The sequence below is a fragment of the Capra hircus genome (genome assembly GCF_001704415.2).
Source record: "Capra hircus breed San Clemente chromosome X unlocalized genomic scaffold, ASM170441v1, whole genome shotgun sequence".
In the NCBI taxonomy this organism is placed as follows: Eukaryota; Metazoa; Chordata; class Mammalia; order Artiodactyla; family Bovidae; genus Capra; species Capra hircus.
In genome coordinates this window covers 20,668,634-20,695,503 of record NW_017189517.1, presented here as the reverse complement: position 1 = coordinate 20,695,503, position 26,870 = coordinate 20,668,634, and the positions used below count along the sequence as shown (strand labels likewise).

General features: G+C 44.3%; 1 pseudogene; it reads right to left on the bottom strand.

The window, feature by feature from the left end:
* Positions 1–13,085: 13,085 nt before the first annotated feature.
* Positions 13,086–14,542, bottom strand: LOC108634469 (annotated as a pseudogene).
* Between the last annotated feature and the right edge of the window lie 12,328 nt (positions 14,543–26,870).

The window sequence follows — 26,870 nt, the reverse complement described above, 5'->3', positions numbered from 1 at the left end:
AAGAAAACTACAGGCCAATATCACTATGAACATAGATGCAAAAATCCTTAACAAAATACTAGCAATCAGAATCCAACAACAACAAAATGACCAAGTGGCTTTATCCCAGGGATGCAAGGATTCTTCAATATCTGCAAATCAATCAATGTAATATACTACATTAACAAATCGAAAAATAAAAGCCATATGATTATCTCAATAGATGCAGAGAAAGCCTTTGACAAAATTCAACATCCATTTATTATAAAAACTCTCCAGAAAGCAGGAATAGAAGGAACATACCTCAACATAACAAAAGCTATATATGACAAACCCACAGCAAACATTATCCTCAATGGTGAAAAATTGAAAGCATTTCCCCTAAAGGCAGGAACAAGACAAGGGTGCCCACTCTCACCACTACTATTCAACATAGTTTTGAAAGTTGTGGCCACAGCTATCAGAGCAGAAAAAGAAATAAAAGGAATCCAGATTGGAAAAGAAGAAGTAAAACTCTCACTGTTCTCAGATGACATGATCCTCTACATAGAAAACCCTAAAGACTCCACCAGAAAATTACTAGAGCTAATCAATGAATACAGTAAAGTTGCAGGATATAAAATCAACAGACAGAAGTCCCTTGCATTCCTATACACTAATAATGAGAAAATAGAAAGAGAAATTAAGGAAACAATTCCATTCACCATTGCAACGAAAAGAATAAAATACTTAGGAATATATCTACCCAAAGAAACAAAAGACCTATATATAGAAAACTACAAAACACTGGTGAAAGAAATCAAAGAGGACACTAATATATGGAGAAATATACTGTGTTCATGGATCGGAAGAATCAATATACTGAAAATGAATATACTACCCAAAGTAATCTATAGATTCAATGCAATCCCTATCAAGCTACCAACGGTATTTTTCACAGAGCTAGAACAAATAATTTCACAATTTGTATGGAAATACAAAAAACCTTGAATAGCCAGAGCAATCTTGAGAAAGAAGAATGGAACTGGAGGGATCAACCTGCCTGACTTCAGGCTCTACTACAAAGCCACAGTCATCAAGACAGTATAGTACTGGCACAAAGAGAGAAATATAGATCAATGGAACAAAATAGAAAGTCCAGAGATAAATCCACACACCTATGGATACCTTATCTTTGACAAAGGTGGCAAGAATATACAATGGAGAAAAGACAATCTCTTTCACAAGTGGTGCTGGGAAAACTGGTCAACCACTTGTAAAAGAATGAAACTAGAACACTTTCTAACACCATACACAAAAATAAACTCAAAATGGATGAAAGATCTAAACCTAAGATCAGAAACTATAAAACTCCTAGAAGAGAACATAGGCAAAACACTCTCCAACATATATCACAGCAGGATCCTCTATGACCCACCTCCCAGAATATTGGAAATAAAAGCAAAAATAAACAAATGGGACCTAATTAAAATTAAAAGCTTCCACACAAAAAAAGGAAACTCTAAGCAAGGTGAGAAGACAGCCTTCAGAATGGGAGAAAATAATAACAAATGCAGCAACTGAGAATTAATCTCAAAAATATACAAGCAACTCCTGCAGCTCAATTCCAGAAAAATAAATGACCCAATGAAAAAGTGGGCCAAAGAACTGAACAGACAGTTCTCCAAAGAAGACATACAGATGGCTAACAAACACATGAAGAGATGCTCAACATCGCTCATTATCAGAGAAATGCAAATGAAACCACAGTGAGGTACCATTTCATGCCAGTCAGAATGGCTGCTATCCAAAAGTCTACAAGCAATAAATGCTGGAGAAGGTGTGGAGAAAAGGGAACCCTCTTACACTGTTGGTGGGAATGCAAACTAGTACAGCCACTATGGAGAACAGTGTGGAGATTCCTTCAAAAACTGGAAATAGAACTGCCTTATGACCCAGCAATCCCACTGCTGGGCATACACACCAAGGAAACAAGAATTGAAAGAGACATGTGTACCCCAATGTTCATCGCAGCACTGTTTTTAATAGACAGGACATGGAAGCAATCTAGATGTCCATCAGCAGACGAATGGATAAGAAAGCTGTGGTACATATACACAATGGAGTATTACTCAGCCATTAAAAAGAATACATTTGAATCAGTTCTAATGAGGTGGATGAAACTGGAGCCAATTATACAGAGTGAAGTAAGCCAGAAAGAAAAACACCAATACAGTATACTAACACATATATATGGAATTTAGAAAGATGGTAATGATAACCCTGTATGCGAGACAGCAAAAGAGACACAGATGTATAGAACAGTCTTTTGGACTCTGTGGGAGAGGGTGAGGGTGGGATGATTTGGGAGAATGGCATTGAAACATGTATAATATCATATGTGAAATGAATCGCCAGTCCAGGTTCGATGCATGATACAGGATGCTTGGGGCTGGAGCACTGGGATGACCCAGAGGGATGGGATGGGGAAGGAGGTGGGAAAGAGGTTCAAGATGGGGAACACCTGTACACCCGTGGCAGATTCATCATGATGTATGGCAAAACCCATACAATAATGTAATTAGCCTCCAATTAAAATAAATAAATCTATATTATAAAAAAGCATCAATTCTTCTGTGCTCAGCTTTCTTTATAGTCCAACCATAGCCTTGACTAGACAGACCTTTGTTGGTAAAGTCAAGTCTCTGGTTTTTAATATGATGTCTAGGTTGGTCACAACTTTCCTTCCAAGGAGTAAATGTCTTTTAATTTCATGGCTGCAATCACCATCTGCAGTGATTTTGGAGCCCAGAAAATTTTCCCCATCCACTGTTTCCCCATCCATTTGCCATGAAGTGATGGGACCAGATACCATGATCCTAGTTTTCTGAATGTTGAGCTTTAAGCCAACTTTTTCACTCTCCTCTTTCACTTTCTTCAAGAGGCTTTTTAGTTCCTCTTCACTTTCTGCCATAAGGGTGGTGTCATCTGCATATCTGAGGTTATTGATATTTCTCCCAGCAATCTTGATTCCAGCTTGTGCTTCTTCCAGCCCAGCGTTTCTCATGATGTACTCTGCATAGAAGTTAAATAAGCAGGGGGACAATATACAGCCTTGACGTACTCCTTTTCGTATTTGGAACCAGCCTGTTGTTCCATGTCCATTTCTAACTGTTGCTTCCTGACCTGCGTACAGGTTTCTCAAGAGGCAGGTCAGGTGGTCTGGTATTCCCATCTCGTTCAGAATTTTCCACAGTTTATTGTGATGCACACAGTCATGCTTTGGCATAGTCAATAAAGCAGAAATAGATGTTTTTCTGGAACTCTCTTGCTTTTTCGATGATCCAGCGGATGTTAGCAATTTGATCTTCAGTTCCTCTGCCTTTTCTAAAACCAGCTTGAACATCTGGAAGTTTGCGGTTAACGTATTGCTGAAGCCTGGCTTGGAGAATTTTAATCATCACTTTACTAGAGTGTGAGACGAGTGCCATTGTCCGGTCGTTTGAGCATTCTTTGACATTGCCTTTCTTTGTAATTGGAATGAAAACTGAGCTTTTCCAGTCCTGTGGCTACTGCTGAGTTTTCCAAAGTTGCTGACATATCGAGTGCAGCAGTTTCACAGCATCATCTTTCAGGATTTGAAATAGCTCAACTGGAATTCCATCACCTCCACTAGCTTTGTTTGTAGTGATGCTTCCTAAGGCCCACTTGACTTCACATTCCAGGATGTCTGGCTCAAGGTGAGTGATCACACCATCGTGTGTGTGTGTGTTTGTGTGTGTGTGTGTATAGGTATTTCTAGTTATAAGTATTTTTTATATATATATATGTATTTCTATACATATATATATATATATATATACACACATATATGAAAAAGTTTTATCTTGAGGCATTTAATTCCCTATTTATGGAGACTTGGAAATTCTACAATCTTCTGTAAAGTCAGGAAAGCCAGTGATACAATTTAGTCCCAGTCTGTAGGCCTGTGAACCAGAGGGTCTGGTGGTGTGGATCCTAGTTGAAGGGAATGGGAAAATGAGAAATGTTCTATCTCAAGCAACGAGTTAGGGAAAAGGGGAAGAATTCTTCCTTTCTCTGCCTTTTGTTGCATTTTGGCCCTCAACAGGATTGGATGATGCCCACCCACACTGGGTCACCGGTTGAAATGCTCATCTCATCCAGAAACACCCTCACAGGTACAGTCAGAAATAGTGTTTAATTTGGACGTTCCATGACCAGCCAAGTTGGCAGATAAAATTAGCCATCATAGTGAGTAGGCCAACATCATGGACTGCTGCATAACACTGTTCATACCATGAGGTCTCAAACATCCTCCTAAATGATCTTTACCATGGGAAGGACAGTGCCCTTTCGTAGGAGCTGTTTCCTAGGAGCCCTGTGCAACTTATGAGCATGCAATCCAGTTAAGGGACCCAGGGTTTATGTGGTGCACACACCCTGTAGAGGGTAGATGAGTTAAACACTCAAGGTAGTCAAGCCTAGGGGAGCTGCACCTTCTTGTTTGTACAACCCACAAATGGAGGGCAGGTTACGAAATCTCTCAGGAGGCCTTCAGGGGAAGCAGTGGGCTTCCAGTCCCACCTTTGTAGCAGAGATATGAATTCCTCATATATTGCTTCCTATACCAACAGGATAAATAACGCTTCTTGTGGTTGGGCTGGGAACATGAATTCAGGAAAAGGGGTAGGGAAGTGATTTTTGCCTGGGCATTGTAGGGAGGATGACATTTTCACAGACAGAAAAGCAGGAAACGATATGAAAATCTTGAGATGGGTGGTACCAATCCTAGGAGGTTTCTGTGAGTTAGCTTGTTGTCAGTGTTCCTGGTCTTCCCAAAATGTCTGCAACTTGAAGTGACTTGCCAAATTTCCAAGTGCAAACCTTGGTTCCTTCACACTGTGCCCAGCCCTCTACTATCTGATCCCAGAGTTCATAAACAATTCCCCTGGATCTCTGCTCTGGTATATCTCCATGTCCATAACTAATATGAAGATCTCACAGTATGCCTGGAAGGAGTAAATATTGGATGGCTTCCTGGAAAGGGAGGTAATTGTCCTAGGCCTGCGTAAACTGAAAGCACACTCTTTGCAAAGTCTAAAATGACAAGAAACAAAGAAAAAGATCTGGATAAAGAGCCAAGAAGTAGAGCTAGGCGCTGAGGGATGGACACACATATAGAAAGGCAGAGGACTAGGAGCAGAGAGCAGAGATTTCATCACTTCTGCTGGGCCATGAGAAACGGACAATTTCCCACCAGAAGACCTAAGTGAGGGGAATGGCCAACCTCCCCATCAATTATTGGAGGCCCACCAATGAGAACGTTGGGAGGTGGGGCCGTAGAAACATGGCAGAAGAAGCCTTAGTGTGTAGATAAGCGCCATACTGAGCTCCTGACTTTCCGGATTGTCCTTTGGGGTTTCTATCCATCGTTCTCAGTTAGGATTTGACGTGGTGGCTTCCCTTCCCGATATCTCAAAAGTGTACGTTTTATTTACTTTATTCATATTTGGCTGTCTGCAGTGTGATTTGGAGAGTCCGCTAGATGGTGTGTCGTAATGGACACCCTGACAGACGTTTCGGTCGGCTTCTGGGTGGATGGCAGAGGTCTGTCAGTCACTTCCGGGTTTGGTATTTGGCATTATTGTAACAGCCTGATGAAACTTGGAGAAGATTTTCTTTGTTTAATTGTGGGTCTTGGATACCCTCTTCCCATTCATGGTCTTATTGTTTTGTAGTGTTTGTGGCTTACTGTGAGGAAAGGGCGGGTGTAGGTGTCTGGGTGGTGTAGGGGGTCCCGGACAGTTGGGTGACCTTTGGTCTCCATGGAGCTGATTCTGCCTTGTGTTGTTGCAAATTTGGGATGGATATATCGTTGCCGGGTTGGTTCAAATGTTGATGTTGGCCATTTTGTGACCTTTCTTAACCATTGAGGGTGTTTTTGTTATTTTCCACGTGAAACGAGAAAGTAAGTCTCTGAGTGAGCGTGTGCAGTGTTATGTTAGCTGACAGCCCTTTGCTGCCTTGGTGTTTTGTGTTTTATTTAACAACATGGCTTTAAGTTTAATATCATTTGTTCCTTAACTTTCGGAATGCTCTTCTTCACGTGTTGCCTTAGAACAGAACACAAATCCTGAGAATTTTAATGTGAAAAGTGAGTAAACAGATGGCTTGATTGGCTCGTGGCTCATTCAGACCCTGGACATGGTCTTCAGTCACCTTGGAAGGCTGTTTTGCATTTTGTGTGTGTTTAAGATTGTTGTATTCAAGCACAAATGGCCCTTAGAAGATTTGGTGATGTTCTCAGGTTACAAATAAGAAAACAGGCGTCTCTTGGGCTGTTGCTTTCTTTCAAACCCAGAAGGAAATCAAGCACCCAGTGTTTTTTTTCCTTTTCCTTTTATTGTACATTATAATGGTGTCTGCCTTTTCAGGGCATTGCAATCGTTTTACTTTGCTTAATTGTGATCTTGGTCATATTTCACAACTACTCTTCGAATAGACGTATTTTCAATGGGCATATTCTGAATTGAATGGACTGGCTGGGTGCTTGAGTTTGCAGTCTCAGTGAATGTGCTTGAGCTCCTGTTGTCAGCCAAAACTGGACACTTTTAACATTTTAATTTTACATGTTCATCCCACTTTATTCAATTAAGTTTGTACCTGAGGCTCCCCAGAATTTTTTTTAATGGTTTTGTGCAAATTTCAATTTATAAGAAATGAACTTCACCTCTGATTTTGCTTTATTTTGCATTATAATTTCTTTCTTGATAGAGTTACTTTGTTTATATTCTGGTATTGTTCCCTCTTCATAAACCTCCTTGAGAATAAATATTGGGGAATGGTCTTGATTTTTAAATGCAGAATGTAGTCATGTGATTTTGCTTTGATGTGTTATGACACAGAATACATTTCATCTGACTATGTCCTCTGGGTACAAAATTTAGAATTTTGTTTTGCTGAAAAATTACATACTGGATATCATTTAGCCCAGTTGAATACAGGTCTTGGGCTGTTTCATAAGATTTCCGTAAACCTTTTTCTTTATCTCCTTTGCAGAAATAAGGAAAAAAATTGTCCCCATTGGCTCTTTAACCCTTTTTTTTTTACCAACAGTGACTGGTGTTAACCTGTCTACTGGCCAAAGCTCTGAAAAAAGAGAGAAAAAGTTGTTCCCTGAGATGGCTCTTCTTCAAATAAATGTCATAGCCTTTCACTGTAATGTTACATAATTACTGTGTGATGTTTGTTTAAGACAGGATCAACCATTGGTTCATTTTGAAGGGCAGCCATACCTCTGAAGATCAGTATCTGTCTTATGTTACCTTTCATAACATTTGGCCTAGCCCAATGGGCATAGGCAGTATCATGGGTTTCCTGGGCTGTGTTCTGAGGAGCTTCACTACATAAGGGAAATGGGGTTTTGGCCGCAGGCCCCCAAGTTTATGCAGTTCCAAGTTACATAATTTTCCTGCAGTTGTGCTAGTCTGTCTACCATCAGGCAATCTTCTTGCAGATCTCCTTTAGGACCTATGATGGAAAAGTCCAGTACTGGTCAGCCTAGGGGGCTGTCAAGTGAAGAGTGGATCTGGAACCAACTGACCTGACTGACTAGAAAACTAAGAGCAAGCTTGTTATGTGCGGCCAAATGTGCTGGGCAGAGGGTAGGACTTTTTCCCTGTCACCTGAACCATAATTGAAGATGGCATCGAAATGCCTTTCCTGGGTGTCTAAAAGAAAAATGTCAAGGTCTCTCCCTAGACAGGGCTTGCTAATTCTGTGGTAGAAACTGTTAATGGAATCAGTTCATTAAACAAGACAGTGGTATCTTTCTCCAGTCCTTAACCATGTTCCTCTGTTCATTGTGGGTGCCTCTGTTGCAGACACATTGACTATTAGAATGTCTGTTTTCAAAATCACCAGATTTTGACAGTTTACCATCAAAGGGTTGATCTCTCTTTTTATTCTCGTTGGAAACTCTTGCAGTAGCTGGCAGCAGTGAGGTGAACTGGATTGACCTGTTGAAAATAAACCTCATGAATTTGGAATGTGTGCTGCTTGGGTGCCTTTTTTCCTAGTATGATAATATGGATCTGAAGTTAATTGAAAACACTTCTATTAAAAAGGGTAAAATGGGACCTGTGGACCAAGTGGGTTGTGGTCAATGGTGGTATCCCAGACCAGTTCCATGTGTGATAAGGATCCTGGGAGTATAGTGGAAGTAATAGTCAAGTCAGGAGTGAATTCTCCTTGAAATTTTCACGCTTCCAGTAATTCATGGCCATGTGTTTGCTTGCAGACATTACTGAGACCATACCTCGTGTTTCATCCACAAACTGCCTCCAGTGTCTGAGTCTGAAAGTCTCTCAGCTCTCTCTTACTATCATCTTTGAGCTTGACACCCTCCACTATTTAAAATATTCTCAAATAGCCTTTTTTTAAATAGCATATTAAATATTTTATTTAAATTAAGAAATACAACAAAATAACATACATTTATTCCTGTTTGAATAAAATAACTACTTACAAAAATCTACACATAATTTCTCAAGTACCAGACTCCAAGTATTTAACTGATGTCATGAAACATTTTTTCAAAATGTATAGGCTGCATTCCAAAATTTGGTATATTTTGGTTTTACATATTTGGTGTATAAATCCAGATGTAATATATTTATATTTACACATACTACACACTTAATTTACTTCTCTGTAGAGAAAGTTACAACACACAAACCATTCTGATACCTTTTCAAAGGGCCATACATACGAAAACCACTCTTTGCCAAATACTGTTTATACTGAAGTACAAATTCATATAAAAATATTTTCTTTAAAATATGCTCTATTTTAGAAAAAAAATTAAGTGTAGGCTAAGTACATTTAAAATTGCAAGAGATTTAAAAAAGCAACCTGATCTAACTTTAAGTTTTTAGACTATTACTCAATTTCCCCTGATTTAGCTAATAACATCATTAATAAGGTGCTTTTAAGGTGGTGCAATGGTAAAGAAATGCAAAAAAGCAAAATGGCTGTCTAGGGAGGCCTTACAAATAGCTGCTGTGAAAAGAAGAGAAGCGAAAAGCAAAGGAGAAAAGGAAAGATATAAGCATCTAAATTCAGAGTTCCAAAGAATAGCAAGGAGAGATAAGAAAGCCTTCCTCAGCAATCAATGCAAAGAAATAGAAGAAAACAACAGAATGGGAAAGACTAGAGATCTATCTCTTCAAGAAAATTAGAGATACCAAGGGAACATTTCATGCAAAGATGGGCTCGATAAAGGACAGAAATGGTATGGACCTAACAAAAGCAGAAGATATTAAGAAGAGGTGACAAGGATACACGGAAGAACTTTACAATAAAGATCTTCACCACCAAGATAATCACGATGGTGTGATCACTCACCTAGAGCCAGACATGGGCCTTAGAAAGCATCACTATGAACAAAGCTAGTGGAGCTAGTGGAGGTGATGGAATTCCAGTGGAGCTATTTCAAATCCTGGAAGATGATGCTGTGAAAGTGCTGCACTCAATATGTCAGCAAATTTGGAAAACTCAGCAGTGGCCACAGGGCTGGAAAAGCTCAGTTTTCATTCCAATCCCAAAGAAAGGCAATGCCAAAGAATGCTCAAACTTCTGCACAGTTGTACTCATCTTACACACTAGTAAAGTAATGCTCAAAATTCTCAAGCCAGGCTTCAGCAATACATGAACCGTGAACTTCCAGATGTTCAAGCTGGTTTTAGAAAAAGCAGAGGAACCAGAGATCAAATTGCCAACATCCGCTGGATCATCAAAAAAGGAAGAGAGTTCCAGAAAAACATCTATTTCTGTTTTATTGACTATGCCAAAGCTTTTGACTGTGTGGGTCACAATAAACTGTGGAAAATTCTGAAAGAGATGGGAATACCAGACCACCTGACCTGCTTCTTGAGAAACCTATATGCAGGTCAGGAAGCAACAGTTAGAACTGGACATGGAACAACAGACTGGTTCCAAATAGGAAAAGGAGTACGTCAAGGCTATATATTGTCACCCTGCTAATTTAAATTCTATGCAGAGTACATCATGAGAAACGCTAGGCTGGAAGAAGTACAAGCTGGAATCAAGATTGCCAGGAGAAGTATCAATAACCTCAGATATGCAGATGACACCATCCTTATGGCAGAAAGTGAAGAAGAACTAAAGAGCTTCTTGATGAATGTGAAAGAGGAGAGTGAAAAAGTTGGCTTAAAGCTCAACATTCAGAAAACGAAGATCATGGCATCTGGTCCCATCACTTCATGGGAAATAGATAGGGAAACACTAGAAACAGTGTCAGACTTTATTTTTTGGACTCCAAAATCACTGCAGATGGTGATTGCAGCCATGAAATTAAAAGACACTTACTCCTGGGAAGGAAAGTTATGACCAACCAAGATAGCATATTTAAAAGCAGAGACATTACTTTGCCAACAAAGGTCTGTCTAGTCAAGGCCATGGTTTTCCCAGTGGTCATGTATGGATGTGAGAGTTGGGCTGTGAAGAAAGCTGAGTGCCGAAGAATTGATGCTTTTGAACTGTTGTGTTGGAGAAGACTCTTGAGAGTCCCTTGGACTGCAAGGAGATCCAACCAGTCCATCCTAAAGGAGATCAGTCCTGGTGTTCATTGGAAGGACTGATGCTAAAGCTGAAACTCCAGTAGTTTGGCCACCTCATGTGAAGAGTTGACTCACTGGAAAAGACTCTGATGCTGGGAGGGACTGGGGCCAGGAGAAGGGGATGACAGAGAATGAGATGGCTGGATGGCATCACCGGCTTGATGGACATGAGTTTGAGTGAACTCCAGGAGTTGGTGTTGGACAGGGAGGCCTGGCGTGCTGCAATTCATGGGGTCGCAAAGAGTCGGAAACAACTGAGCAATTGAACTGAACTGAACTGAACTGAATGGTAAAGAATCTGCCTGTCAGTGCAGGGGATGCAGGAGACCTGGGTTCAATCCCTGGGCTGGGAAGACTCCTTGGAGGAAATGGCAACCGACTCCAATATTCTTGCCTGGAAAACCCCATTTACAGAGAAGCCTGGCAGGCTACAGTCCATGGGGTTGTTAAGAGTTGAACATGACTGAGCACACACACTCTCAGAGAGCCTTTTAATCTTCAGTCTCAGTAGATAACTACTTTATTTATAACTTTATTTATAACTGCTTTATTAGTAATACAAGATTCAGTCAGAAGCTGGCAGCACAGAACCTGAATTTCACCTACCCATATTCAAATTGCACATTCCTTTTGATGGGAAACTAGAGTGTGTGGCCTTTTCCAGCACATTGACATTCATCCTCTTTTGGTTTACACCTGTAGTAAGTTAAATTACATTAAATCCTTGGATGATGGGTGTCATTGTGGATTCCTCATGTGGTGACAAACTGAAACATATAATACTAAGAGAAAGCTTTCTCCTAAGTAGTGTTCCTTAACCGAGAGACATGATGGTGTCCAAGACTGGCTCATTTGCTAGTGAAAAAGAGTTGTGAAACTTAACCGTAACTGTGGCCCATTCTTTCCTTTCCACACAGGCTTGTGCTGGCTGCCCATCACATCACAGTCTTCCTGATTCTCTTTGTTGGAGGGGCTGTGGGGAAGGCCTCAGTGAATTGTTTCATGGGTTCTTCTGCTGACTATTAGCATCTTGGGAAGCAGTCACAAGGCAGAGCATTCGAAAAGGGTATTTTTCCAGTTGGCAGCAGTCTCAAGAACTCGCACTCTTTTTTGTTTTTTGTTGTTGTTGTTGTTTTTTTTTTTTTGGTTCTCAACCTGTTTAACGTGTAAAAGGGGAAAAAAGAGGCGGTAGGCAGTTTCAGTCTGAATACATTCTCGGGATGCTGGCCATCCAGAGCATCATTCTGAACAGCTGATTATATTCTGTGACTTGAGAGAGTTTCAGTTTTGAAAAGACCTAATTCCATGGGATTATGGTGACTCATTTATCATTAAGAATTAAATATAGAAATTTAAAGGCTCTGAGCAAACAGCAGGGGATGGGGCTAATGCGACAGTAATAGCTGGAGTTGATGGGGCAAGAGGCAACCAATCATAAAATTACTTTTCCCTTGTAACAAAGGGTTCACACTTTTAACATAAATTGTACATTTATTATGGTGTTTAAAAACAGTCAAGCCTAAATAAATTCTTCCTACCATCAAGAGACACACACATTGAAAACTTGCTTAAGCACAGAACTTCTTGTTTGACAGCTCTTGGCCAGGGCCACACACATTTTACAGGGAGCTTTTGTTTCTCAAGCTTAGTTAAAGTCTGGCAATCATTTATATAAAAATAAGACTTAAATCCCCACCAAACTAAGAATCTGATGTAGAAAATCGGTGACACCAGAGCGACTAAAGCCCACAGTTCTCAGACTTCAGCACGCCCCAGTGACCTGTGAGGCCCCGCCCCACGCCTGGGCGGGCCCAAGTCCCTGTAGGGCCAGCGGGTTCCCCTGGGGACGCTGCGCTGCTGCTCCAGGAACCCCGGCTGAGAACCCCTGGAAGGACTAGCACCGTCTCCGCCTCTGCTCGCTGCAGACCGTGTCCCTTCTAGCCGTCGTGGGGAAGCTCAGTTTGGCCAAACTGTTCAACACCAGATTCCTCCCAGCGAGTCTCTACGTATGCCCGTCCCTGGCATCTTCTCCTGCCCGACCTGGCGTCCTCCGCCTAAAGTGCCACCTGCCCGACACCGAGGGCAGCCGCGGTAGAGCTCAGGTCACGGCGGGTGAGCAGGTGGCTAGGAGGGAAGGGCTCCTCTCCGCCCATCTCACGGTTCTGTACCACTGGGAAGCATCAACAAAAAAAGGCAATTTCCTGATCTCATCATCATATGCTCCACACTGAACACTTTAAGGCAAATCGTCATCTTAAAGTACTACATTTAGGGATTCAGTTAAAATATACACAGGTTTTGTCTTCTCCTTGATCAGACTGTTGCTATTGTTTCTTCAGAGGATCGTAAAAAGAACTGATACCCTAAAAAAAGAACTCCATTTATTTTTTTTAAAAAAGAGCAACAATGCGGGGGCGGGGGCGGGGGCGGAAAAGCGTTTCCTCTCCCCCTCCCGCCCAACCCGTTTCGTTTTGGCTCACAAAGCTTCCCCCCCCACCACCACCCCCTGTCGCTGTCGGTACGGCTCTTGGCGACCATCAAGCCATATATTCGTCTGTCCGTCCGACCGTCAGTACGTCCCAGGCGCTCCGGGCAGCGGGCTTCAGGAGGCGTCCCTGGATATCCACCCGCTCTCGGTGAGGAAGTTCAGGATCCTCTTCATGAGGACTTTGTCCAGGTAGCTGGGCAGGCGGCTCTTGGAGGGGATGCCCTGGCGCTTCTGCAGGTGGTCCTTGATGAAGATGGTCTTCACCGTCAGGTAGCGCGCGGGGCTCAGGTTCAGCGAGCTGCACAGCACCTTCTCGCGGTCCGACAGGAGCTCGAAGCCAGGCAGGTGCTCGATGGCCGCGAACTCGCCGTTCCGGCCGTCCTCCTTGCCGCCCCCCGCCGCCGCCGCCGCCGCCACCGCCGCCACCGCCTTGTTCTCCTTGCGCTTCTCGCGCTTGTCCCGGGCCACCTCATACTCCGCCGACTCCTGCATCTTGCTGATGCCGTTGTTCCGGTAGCGCTGCAGCTCGCGGATCTTGGCGCGCAGCATCTTCTCCTTGTACATTGTCTCGAACAGTTCGTCGAACTCCTTGCACGACATGAGCTGGTAGAGCGGCCGCAGCTTCATCCGCAGCTCCTTCTCCTCCTTGGTGACCTTGCGCCGCGCCGCCCGCCCCTTCTTCTTGTCCTTGCCTAGGAAGGCGGGTACCAGGTTGTAGTCCTTCGCGATGTTCTTGCGCCGCTGCCGCTCGCGGAGCTTGCGCACGTACATGTCCACGTGCGCGCGCTTTAGCTCAATCTCCAAGTCCTCGTCGTCATAGTTGACCGAGAGCCCGCTGATGAGCCTCTCGGCATCTTGGTCATACTCAATGTCATAGTCGTCTCGCAGCGGCATGTAGCCCAGCTGCTGCTGCTCGGCCACCGAGATGTCTAGGGGAGGCAAAGGGGTGGTGAGGCTGGGAGAGAGGGGGCCCCCACTGGGGCAGGTGTGGTCGGTCACCCGGTTGGGGATGGTATCGGGGATGCAGGCCTTCCCCAGGTTTCCGTGGATGTACATGATTACGTAATGCTCCTTCACTTCCTGGGGGGTCCGGGAAGCGCCGACGTGAGCTGCCATGTCCTCCCAGTTCCCGAAGCCGAACTGCTCGATGGCATCCAGCAGCAGCTGCTCCTCGCGGTAGGTCCAGCCGCCCTCGGCCTCGGGCCCCCAGAGCGTGAAGCGCCCGCCGTCCACCAGCTGGTAGCCGTGGTAGCGGCGGTGGTGGCCGATCTCGGCGCCAGCGGAGAAGCACTCGGGGCACAGCTCGATGTCCCGGCACTCGGTGCAGCGAAAGCGAAGCGGGCTCACCTCGGCCAGGCAGTACACACAGTACTTCTTCCTCGGCTCCGCCATCTTCTGCCGCCGGGGCCCCGCCGTCCTGCGCTCCAGCTAAACCGCCGCGTCTGCCCCGCCCCAAGCGCCGGCTGCAGCCGGCCTGCTGGGCGGCGCGCCCCGCCTCAGCGCGCATGCGCCCTCCGCCTCAGCGCGCAGGCGCCCTCGGGCCAGCCCGGCCGCCGAGAACTCGCACTCTAGAGCAAGAGAAAGTGACACTACTCAGTATAGGTCAGATGTGACCTGGCTCCTCTGTGCTATTCCAGGTGTTGATCCCTAGGCCTGACTTGTCAGGTAGCCTTCTGAGGCATGTATTCGATGATTGTTTTCTCTCCGGTGGCAATGGTAATGTCTTCAATCTAAGTTATCTGTATCAAGCTCAATCGATGAATGCAAGGGTTATGGAAAATATTCTGTTTGGATGGTAAGGTACCTCTGGTCTGAATCAGACTTCTGTGCCACAAACGCCATGGGTAGTGTAGGCTCTGGGGCAGAAGAGAGTCACCTGTTGTCAAAAGTCTGTGCCATTGTGCAGAGCAAGGCCATACTGTGAATCATGAGGTAGCTCAGCTCTGTGTGTGGGTATGTGGTTTGAACTTTCTGTGATCTCTTTCGCCACTCTTCCGCTGAGCACACTATGCACATTGGTTGGAGAAATGAGGTCAAGTTGGTCTTGTCAATGAGCCGTCCTTAATTCTGGCCGTTTGTTTCCTTGGCGGCATGTGCCGATGAGCCTGGGTGACCAGGAAATGACTGAGTCATTTGTGAGGACTGGAGGGAGGATGAAGACCTTGTTTTTCTCTTGCTGGAGAGGGGTACACCCCCAGGCTATAGCTGTCTCTCCATTTGTGTATCTGCTAGAAAGCCTTTCTGCTTGGTGGTGGCTTCTCTTCCATTTGGGTCTTCCTGTTGGTGAGGATGACATTGCCTCAGGGGAACCCACTGCACTCTCTAGGAAGAAATTGTTTTTAGTACAGCAGTGGAGTGGCAGTTATGCATTTTTTGTGATGTTGCTGTACAGGAAGGATGAGAGGAAAGAGGAGCTCCGTTTGGGGAGGAAAAGTGTCCAGTGGTTCCCCCATTTAAGGCTTCCTCTTGATAGGTAAATTTGAACCCAGCAGGGGTATGAGGAGGAGCTTCTGAGAGTTTAAGGAAAGACTGACAGTGGTGAGTACAAGGACCTTTGCTGTGAAACAAGTGATAGACATTGTGGGTTCAGGGCTCTGTCTCCTGTCTCGTAGCCCTGTTCCCTCTTGCTACCATTGGGTGGCCATAACTGTGATATAGACAATAGTAAAGCACATGGATAGCTGTGAAGTGAGTGAATGTGGACCTGTACTGACATTCAGGCATGAATACTGGGATCAGGTCTTCATGTTTCATTTTCCTAGTGAACTGTGGGCCTCTCTGCCAGGAGATGATTTTGCTACCACTGCTCATTCTGTGCAATGCTTAATGTTCTTTATAATGTTTTATACTGTTGCATAGTAACATAACCTGAGGAAGTTCTGAGAAGGAACATCTCCTGCTTCTGTGGATGCTGTAATCCTCCTAAGATGCTGCCTTGCCAAACCTTTTTATGATCTTCTCCTGCACTTTTATTGACTCTTGTGCACTGCTTTGATGGTCATTTCTTTCTCTGAGTGTCCAGAAGGTCTAGCAGTTTCTGGTTTCAACTGCTTAAGTTTTTCTTTCCTTACCTAGCTCTCCCCCTTTGCAAGGATTTTCCAGCCAGGTCCTTAAAGGAGTGTTCAAATTGGCAAGAAGCTTATTGAGCTTTTAAAATGATTTCCACACATAAAAAGAGGCAGAGAAAGAACTGACACGTTTTGCAAAGTTAACCCTCTAAAGCAAAGGGATGGGTGAAGGCCTGCTGTCAGTTTTCAATGGGGAAAACTAAAACTTTGTTTCTTATGTAACTTTATATTTTCCCTGCAGTACCCTAACATGAGATACCAGGTCCCTGGAGGTGTCTGTCCCCCACAAATTGTGATTGCCATACCCTGGGCCAAACTCAGGCCACAGGGAATTTCCTTCAGTGGAACTTGTGCCAATGGCACCTCATGCAAGAGGAATAAGTAGGAGCCACTGTTCACCATCCAGTTTGCTTATATTTTACCAAAATCTGTATCCTTGAGGTGAATTCTCTGTGGTCCTTTGCAGTAGGAAATATAACCAGAGGCCTTGTTTACAGACGGTTTCAGTTGCTATGCTGATCTCACCAGTCTTGGCAAATGGAAGATATACCATACTACTTATGTCAGAGAGGAACAGGTGACTGTCTAAACTATTTTCAATTTGTAAAATGTTGTTTTTCAATAAAATATGTATGATGGAAAAGCTCCCATTGTAGATGTCATTCTTTGTGATGAATCCAGGCAGCATCAGTGAAGATGTGGCTCCTGTGTGCATCACACCAGGTACAGAGTGGGATTCTGGGCTCAGTAACCTTGGCATTGATAACAGGTGGTGGGTGGCAGAGCGAGGGGTCTCGAGGCCAGAACTGAAGTTCTGTTCTTGTTAAGGTAAGAATGATGGTAGGTAATCTAACATCTTCCTAGGAGAAGTGATCCTTTTCACTTATTCATGAGGATGCCAGATGAATACCTGGATATCGTGTGGGCATGGGGGGTGTATCTCCTATTCCTGCTCTGGGTGAGGATACAAGGAGTGGCCCAGCATGGTTCTGGAGACCATCAGAAGTCATAGAAACAAAAACCTGGAAGCACACAAAAAGCTCCTTTTCCAATTTGTATTAGAATCCAGTCCTTTGAGTATGAGAAATTATTCACTATATATCAATCATTACCAGAGTATGAATGAAAAGAATCGAAAAGGTAACTGAGTGGCTGAAGTAATTCCCTTTGACCAGTGGTTAAAATGGAGAAGGCAACGGCACCCCACTCTAGTACTCTTGCCTGGAAAATCCCATGGATGGAGGAGGAGCCTGGTAGGCTGCAGTCCATGGGGTTGCTAAGAGTCGGACACGACTGAGCGACTTCACTTTCACTTTTCATTTTCATGCATTGGAGAAGGAAATGGCAACCCACTCCAGTGTTCTTGCCTGGAGAATCCCAGGGATGGGGGAGCCTGGTGGGCTTCCGTCTATGGGGTCGCACAGAGTTGGACACGACTGAAGTGAGTTAGCAGCAGCAGCAGCAGTGCTTAAAAAAATCAAAACTCTACACACATTGCATAAAATTTCTAATAGTAAATTTATAAGCCCTTTGTAGAGCTGAGAGTGCTGACAACATTTTGTGAAATATTCGTTCAAGTGGCAACATGATTCAGGAATAGTGATTCCAGAGTATTTTAAGCTAACTGTTTAATCTGCCTAATGAACATAGGTAGAGCGGGAAGCATCCAGGAGTTGGGCAGGCAGACATGTTGGGTGGGTCACAGGAGCATTCCTGACCCCAGGTGGGAATGCTGGGTTGAGGGAGGGGGTAGTACATGCCAGGCAGGTGAAGGGAAGTACCAGAAAGAGGGCCTATGCAGGCAGATCCCCCAGGACATCTGCAGTCCAGCCCCAAGTCAGGTCGTGAAGGCTCAGCCTAGAGCCTGGCTCAGGGAGGCAGGGTTGAAGCCAGGCTCCAGGCCCTTGGAGGGCTCCACTAGGGACTGCCGATTGCTTCAGGCCTCCTTGACCAGCTCCTGGAACTCAAGGTGTGTCTACCAGTTAGATTCAACCACTCTGGGAGGTGGCCAGGGAGGTGCTTATTTCTCTCCTCCAGGTGGTCCAGACTGGTGTTGACCTTGTCCAACATGGGGTAGGTGGCTGCCCATACTGCTCCTCAGGTGAAGCCACTGTCCTTGCCTTCTGTGTGCACATCCACAGGCATGCCCTGTTTCACATGGCCGCCACACATGGCAGGCTTGTGCACAGCCAAGGCTCACGCAGCTTTGGAGTGAGACGACACAACTTTGGTGCGCAGAGGCCCTGAGTCAGGGAGGGCTAGGGAGGTCATTAAAACCTTGTGCTCATCGAAATCGTTCTCCTGGGGAAAAGAAAGTGAGACTGTCACAGTCTGTCCTGATTGAAGATGTGCCCCGCTGGGTGGTGGGCTCAGGTCTCTCCCTGATTATTCATAAAGATGTTCAAGAATGCAGGTGTCAGCAACTCACATCTTGCCATCACAGTCTAAGGATCCCCAAAGCTGCAACTTGTCACCTCCTGCCTGAGGGGTTCCTCAGTATGTGGAAGTTGAAAAAGGTCTTCTATACAGTCATTACAGCTGACATTTCTTTTTTGTTTCAATATTATCACCTACTTGTGTTAAAGAATGACTTATCCATTAAGATGTGAGCTACCAGACTTAGCTATGTAAGTCCAAGTCATCAGGCAGGAGAGAAACTTGCTGAGATTTGGATGTTGGAGGTGGTGGGTCTACTCACCCATACTCTGAATATGGATGAGCGTGTATTAATTACATAATGAATCAATGGACATGTTTTCTGTTTTATATGAGACCAAGGAGTTTTGAACCTGGGGATGACTTGAAAGGAAGGTGCATAATTTTTTCCATTTACTGAGGGCTTTTTATGGCCAGGCTATATATGTCTCCCTCATAACTATTGCTGTGGGGATAAACGTGATCATGCAGGGCAGCTATGTGAAACACTGGATATCCTGGCACTCAGAAGTTGGGTCTCAGTGCACAGTCACACTCTTGTAGCAGGACACATACCTCCTGGACCTGGTGTGCACCTTTAGAACTCTGTTATTCTGATGGAGGTCAAGGATCTTGTAAATTTTTAAGGCTCACCTGCCCCTTCCACACACTCACACACATTCAGAGAGCAGGGGGTCCCTGCATCCTTTTACTCTCCTTTTTACTTGAATGTGGTCTCAACTTGGAGATAAATGAGTGGGTGACAGGAAACTTAAAGGAAAAAAGTATGAGTAAGGACTTGCCCATTCTAGGTTCCTTTTCTGCTTTTTGTTCTGATTCATTTCCCCACCCCTGGAATGCCAAAACTTGAAAGGCTTGGTGCACCTTTCTGCCAAGACTTTGGGACTGACTGGTGGTCATTTCATGACATTCTGGATGGATCTCCAGGCATGGAGGGATTCTGGTGAGGCTTGGATGAAGCATGGACTCAGACTGGAAAGGCTGTGAGTATCTTGGAAGCCCCTAGGGTACAAGTCTCCTCCAGACACAGGCAAATGCAGGCTAGTCTGTGCCTTACTTCCAAAGCTGGTGTCCTCTCAGCCTTCCTCCCACCTCCCTATTCTTCTTTCTGTCTCTTTATCCCTCCAGCGATCTATTTTTTCCATCTCTTTATATCCCAGACACACAGGCTAGGGAGACACGCTACAATTTCTTCCTGGTCTCCAGCCACAGTGGCACCGACATGAAGGTCTAGTTCCTGCTATGTGTGGTCTGAGTTTCTCTGCTGATTTGGACAAGTGATGTGGGTCAACTTGGGGCAGCCATTACTCTTCCAGATGTAGATCTACTCTCGAAGACTGAACCAAGTCCCAAAAGATGACCCATGGCAATTTGCATACCCTGGTCCAGCCCTGTGTTGTGGCAGCATGGATGAGGGGAAGGAGGAGGGGGGCAACGCTGACACTAAGGATCCACATTTACACTGAACTTCACAGGTTAAGGTCAAGTCCTAAGCCGGAATGCCATCACTACAGAAACCAGACACAAGTCTGTTTACAGGGACACTCTCACACTGATCAATGGAGAGATGGGCCACGTTCTTGATCAGGCAATCCACAGAGGATAGTTACAGAAGTGCAGTGAATATCTGGTATAATTTTCATTCAAATGTTTTTCAGTCTGTTCCTAAAATATTTTTCAAACACATTCAAACCAGAGAATTTGAGACACACCTTTTCCCTATAATATATACAGTGATGGTTGGAAAATCTAACATTCAGAATGCAGGGAAACAGGTACTTTCATTCCATTCATGAGTGGATCGAGTTTGGGAGACATCTTTGTAGGAGGTTTGCACATATTATATAAAGTTGAGAATGTGAATGACCTTTTGTCAGTGTGTGTGTGTGGGTGGATGCCTGCACGTGTGGAAGCCCTGATGCAGACGGCTTCAGTGTGGACATTCATCACTTTGGCAGAAGGAGGAGCATTAAAGATTTGGACACACATGCTAGTAGTATTAATAACAGGCCCACACCTGACCCCAGGAAGGGATGCCGGGAGGTGGTTAATCCCAGGCCCCCAAAGGGAAGTACAAGAAGCATGGCCTAGGCAGACAGATCCCCTAGGGCATCTGGAGGCCAGCCCTCAGCCAGGTGGTGAGGGCTTAGGCTAGAGCATGTTTCATGGAGGCAGGGTAGAGGCCTGGCTTGGGGGTCCTTGGAGGGCTCCACTAGGGGCTACAATCGCTTCGGGCCTCCGTGTGCAGCTGCTGGAACTCAAAATGCATCTGACACTTGGATTCAAGCACTGCTGCAGGCAGCCAAGGAGAGGGTCATTCCTCTCCTCAAGATGGTCCTGACAGGCTTGACCTGTTTTAACTTGCGATTGGTGATTGCTTATACTGCTTCTCCAGTGATACTGTGGTCCTTGCCTTCCACGCTCGCTTCCACAGCCAGGCCCTGTTCCACACAGCAGCAGACATGGTGTGCTCGTCCACGCGCAAGTCTGACATGATGCTGGAGTGAAGTGGCCATGGGTGCTCAGTCTCCCTTTTCTGCCGACCCTCTCTTTTGATCTGTTCTGTGCACTGACACCCAAATGGTAGATTTGAAAAGTGAATTGGATCTCAATGGAGTTTACCACATCCAACACGTGGTTCTTTACCTTGGACCACTTATCTACTTTCCCTTCATGCTTTGCATGTTATATCGTTAACTGTCTTCTCCCTCAAGGACATAATATGTGTTCTTTACTGAGAAAACCATGTTCTTTCACAGTCCTGCTCCTGTGCACTTGCTCTTCCTTAATCCTTTAAACGTCCTCTCTCATGCAACTCTCATGCAACACACATTTCAGCCTGGTGCATCTTTTCTTGACAGACAGGCCTGATATGGTCAACCAAATCTTCAGTACATTTTTGCCAATTCCTGTATCAGGTACCACCCACATTGTGACTTCTGCCAAAGCAATGAGGAGACAATGGGGTTTATGACATTCAAAGGGGAATATCACTGGGGATCTCTTAATGAAAGGTAAGATTTCACTGTCTTCTTATGTACTATTCAATCCTCATATGTATTGTGCTGTATATAGAGCTATATTATATCAGGAGAAAAATGAGCTATTAAGCTGATGAATTGGAAACTCGTGGTAAAACTTTTAAGAACAAGACATATACGTGAAGACATGTGCAAGAGTTAATAAGTCAACAGAGACATTAACATAGATGAAAGTAATAATTATGGAACAAAACAGCTGGCGAACTGGCCGACATGTTACTAAGATGTGGATTATGTTACATGAATGGTAAGTAGAAAATTAATTAGAGAAATTAGACCCTTGTTGGTGAAGCTAGCATGATAAAGTCTCCAGAAGGGAGAGTATATTTGACCAGAAACATGCATGGTGATAAAGTCACAGTCCTAGTTAAATTTACGTGAAAGCTTAGTGTATGTTAGTTCAGTTCACTTTGCTCGTTCAGCCATGTCCGACTCTTTGCAACCCCAGGGACTGCAGCAAGCCAGGCTTCCCTGTCCATCACCAATTCTTGAAGCTTACCCAAACTCATGTCCATCAAGTCACTGATGCCATCCAAGCATCTCATCCTCCGTCGGCCCCTTCTCTTCCCACTTTCAATCTTTCCCAGCATCAGGGTCTTTTCTAGTGTGTGATTACTTCGCATCAGGTGACTAAAGTACTGGATTTTCAGCTTCAGCATCAGTCCTTCCAATGAACATGCAGGACTGTAAGGTACTGGTCTAAATACTTTGCATGAGCTCACTGAGGGTCATGGCAGCCTGATGACATAGTTCTTATTAGTATCTTCACTCTACTGATGAGGAAACTGAGGCACAAAAACAATGAAGGATATTCACCTGGTAGGATTAGTAGTTATGGTATGAATCCAAACAGCATACCTCAAGCCCATGTACTGTACACAGTAAATGAGAAGTCATTATTGTCTACAGACAGGCCATAAACGTGGAATGAAGTATAAATGCGACAAGAATGAATGGCAGGACTTTCCTGGTCAAGTGGCTAAATCTCAGTGCTTTTACTGCTGTGGGCCCAAGTTTGATCCCTGGTTGCAGAACTAAGAGCCCACAAGCTGCACGGTGACACATGCCAAAAAAAAAAAAAAAAAGAATGAACAGTGACCACAGATGGAGGAGATACTGATAATGTGAAAGATAGGACCTGTGTGGTAGTGGTCAACACATGCCAGGGCTTGAGAGGGTCCAGCATATATATACAGCTGCTGATGCCACTCAGAGGGAGATGCCTAGTAACACATGGGGAAGACTTGGCAGATCATGAGACAGGATTCACATCAATGGCTGCAATTTTCCTTGTTGTGCCTCCCCATGTGGATTAATCATTATTTGTGGATTACTAGACATGGCCTGCAACAACTCTCCTGCCCTCAGGATAATTGTCAAAGGCTCACCCAACAACCCCAGGTTTAGAAGAGCTCACCTGTAAGCTTTCCCTGGACTTGCCAAAGAGCAGCTAATCCCTGGTGGAAAAGAAACCCCTCTGGGCCAATATCTGGCTGTCTGTTTCTGGTGTCTTAGTTTCCTCACCAATAGTTTGGAACTAATTTTCATGTATTTGATTTTGCTGTTTTTTCCAAGTTCTATTTGAGGACTATGAAGCCAAATCTAACAGGAGAAACTGTCTGCGATTTTCCAGCTTTATCAGTCAGAATTATTCAAAGAAACAGAGCCAATAAGAGATATTTTATATGTACATTTATATCTCTCTGTGTGTATATATATATATTTATATATAAAGAATATATATATATATTATATACATATATAAATATATATATGAAGAAGGTTTATCTTGAGGAATGTAGTTCTCTATTTATGGAGGCTGAGAAATTCCACGGTCTCCTGTCTACATGGTGTAAAGCCAGGAAAGCCAGTGATAGAATTCTGTCCCAGTCTGTAGGCCTGTGAATCAGGGGTTCTGGTGGTGTGAATCCTAGTTGAGGAGAAGTAGAAAATGAGGAGAAATGTTCTATCTGAAACAATGAGATAGGAAAAAGGGGAAGGATTCTTCCTTTTCCTGCCTTTTGTTCCATTTGGGCCTTCAACAGATTGGGGGATGCCCACCCACATTGGGGAAGGCCTTCTATTCTACTAAGTCACCAATTCAAATGCTCATCTTGTCCAGAAACACCCTCACAGTTACAACCAGAAATAATGATTTATTTGGATGTCCCATGACCAGCAAGTTGGCACATAAAATTGGCCATCACAGTGCATAGGGCAACATCATGGACTACTGTATAACATTGTTCACACCATGAAGCCTCAAACACCCTCCTAAATGATCTTTTCCTTGTGAAAGACAGTGCTAGCACTCGATCATCTTTCCTAGAAGCACTGTGCAACTTGTGACCATGCAGTCCAGCTTAGAGAACCAGGGGCTTTGGGGTCCAAACACCCTGTAGAGTGTACAGGACTTAAACTCTCAAGGTAGTCAAGCCATGGGGAGCTGCACCTTCTTGTTTGTAGAACTCACAAATTGAGAGCAGGTGTAGAAATTTCTCAGCAGGAGGCCTCCAGAGAAAGAAGTGGGCTTCCAGTCTCACTCTAAATAACTTTGAACTTTAGCGACGTTTACAGCAGATATATGAAGTCCTCATATGTTTCTTCCTATAGCAACAAGAGAAATAAGGCTTCTTGTGGTTGGGGTGGGAACATGAATTTAGGAAGAGATGTAGGGAAGAGATTTATGACTGGGCCTTGTAGGGAGGACAATATTTTCGCAGATAGAAAGGCAGGAAAGGATATGAAAATCTTGAGAAGGGTGGTGCCAATCCAAGGAGGCGTCTATGAGTTCGCTTGTTGTCAGTGTTCCCTGGTCTTCCCAAATGTCTGCAACCTGAACTGACTTGCCAAATTTCCAAGTGCAAACCATGGCTCCTTTACACAGTGCCCAGCACAGTACTGTCTGATCCCAGAGCTCATAAACAATTCTCGTGCAACTCTGCTCTGGTATATCTCCATGTCCCTATCTAATATGAAGAACTCATATTATGCCTGGAAGGAGTAAAGCTTGGATGGCTTTCTGGAGAGGGATGTAATTGACCTAGGCCTGGGTAAACTGAATGTTCATGCTTTCCAAAATCTAAGATGACAAGAAACAAAGGAAAAGATCTGTGCAAAGACCTAAGTGGAAGAGGTAGGCATTGAGGGATGGAGACAGGTATGGAAAGACATAGAGATTCCATTACTTGAACTGGGCCTTGGGAAAAGGACAGTTTCCCACCAGTAGAACTACCTGAGAAAAATGGCCAATCTCCCCGTAAACCATCACAGGCCTACCAATGACGACATTGGGAAGCACAGTTACGGAAACCTTGCAGAAGAAGCCATAGCGACAGACCCAGCAGGAGACTAAGTTCCTGGCTGGATTTTCCTGTGGGGCTTCTGTCGACCGTACTCCCTGGTTAGGATTTATCATGGTGGCCCATTTCCCGAGATCTCAAAAGTGTAAGTTTTCGTCACTTTATTCATATTTGGCTGTCTGCGATATGATTTGGAGAGTCAGGAAGATGGTGTGTCCTAATGAATACCTTGACAGATGTGTCGGGGGCTCCTGTGTGGATGGCAGAGAAGGTTTCTCAGGCACTTCCGGGTTTGGTGTTGGGGCTTATTGTAACAGCCTGATGAACCTTGAAGATTTTCTTGGTTTAACTGTGGGTCTTGGAGACCCCCTTTCCATTAATGATCTTAATGTTTTGTAGTGTTTGCAGCTTAATGCGAGGGAAGGGTGCGTGTGGTTGGCTGAATGGTGTGGGGGTGCTGGACAGTTGGGTGACTGTTGGTCACCATGGAGCTGATTCCCCCTTGTATTGTAGGGCGTTTGGGCTGGATATATCATTGCCGGGTATTGGTTCAAATGTTGATCTTGGCCATTTTTGTGACCTTTCTTAACCATTGAAGGTGTTTCTGTTACTATCCCTGTGAAACGAGAAAGTAAGTCTCTGAGGGAGCATGTGCCGTGTTATGCGAGCTGACAGCCCTTGGCTGCCTTGGTGTTTTGTGAATGTGAAGTCAAGTGGGCCTTAGAAACCATCACTATGAACAAAGCTAGTGGAGGTGATGGAATTCCAGTTGAGCTATTTCAAATTCTGAAAGATGATGCTGTGAAAGTGCTGCACTCAGTATGTCAGCAAATTTGGAAAACTCAGCAGTGGCTACAGGACTGGAAAAGGTCAGTTTTCATTCCAATCCCAAAGAAAGGCAATGCCAAAAAATGCTCAAACTATCACACAATTGCACTCATCTCACACGCTAGTAAAGTAATGCTCAAAATTCTCCAAGCCAGGCTTCAGCAATACGTGAACCGTGAACTTCCAGATGTTCAAGCTGCTTTTAGAAAAGGGAGAGGAACAAGAGATCACATTGCCAACATCCGCTGGATCATCAAAAAAGCAAGAGATTCCAGAAAAACATCTAATTCTGCTTTATTAACTATGCCAAGGCCTTTGACTGTGTGGATCACAATAAACTGTGGAAAATTCTGAAAGAGATGGGAATACCAGACCACCTGACCTGCCTCTTGAGAAACCTGTACGCAGGTCAGGAAGCAACAGTTAGGACTGGACATGGAACAACAGACTGGTTCCAAATAGGAAAAATAATACGTCAAGGCTGTATATTGTCACTCAGCTTATTTAACTTATCTGCAGAGTACATCATGAGAAACACTGGGCTGAAAAAAGTACAAGCCCAAATCAAGATTGCTGGGAGAAATATCAATAACCTCAGATATGCAGATGACACCATCCTTATGGCAGAAAGTAAAGAGGAACTAAAGAGCTTCTTGATGAATGTGAAAGAGGAGAGTGAAAAAGTAGGCTTAAAGCTCAACATTCAGAAAACGAAGATCATGGCATCTGGTCCCATCACTTCATGGGAAATAGATGGGGAAACAGTGGAAACAGTGTCAGACTTTATTTTAGGGGGCTCCAAAATCACTGCAGATGGTGATTGCAGCCATGAAATTAAAAGATGCTTACTCCTTGGAAGAAAAGTTATGACCAACCTAGATATCATATTAAAAAGCAGAGATATTACTTTGCCAACAAAGGTCTGTCTAGTCAAGACTATGGTTTTTCCAGTGGTCATGTATGGACGTGTAAGTTGTACTGTGAAGAAAGCTGAGCGCTGAAGAATTGATGCTTTGGAACTGTGGTGTTGGAAAAGACTCTTGAGAGTCCCTTGGACTGCAAGGAGATCCAGCCAGTCCATCCTAAAG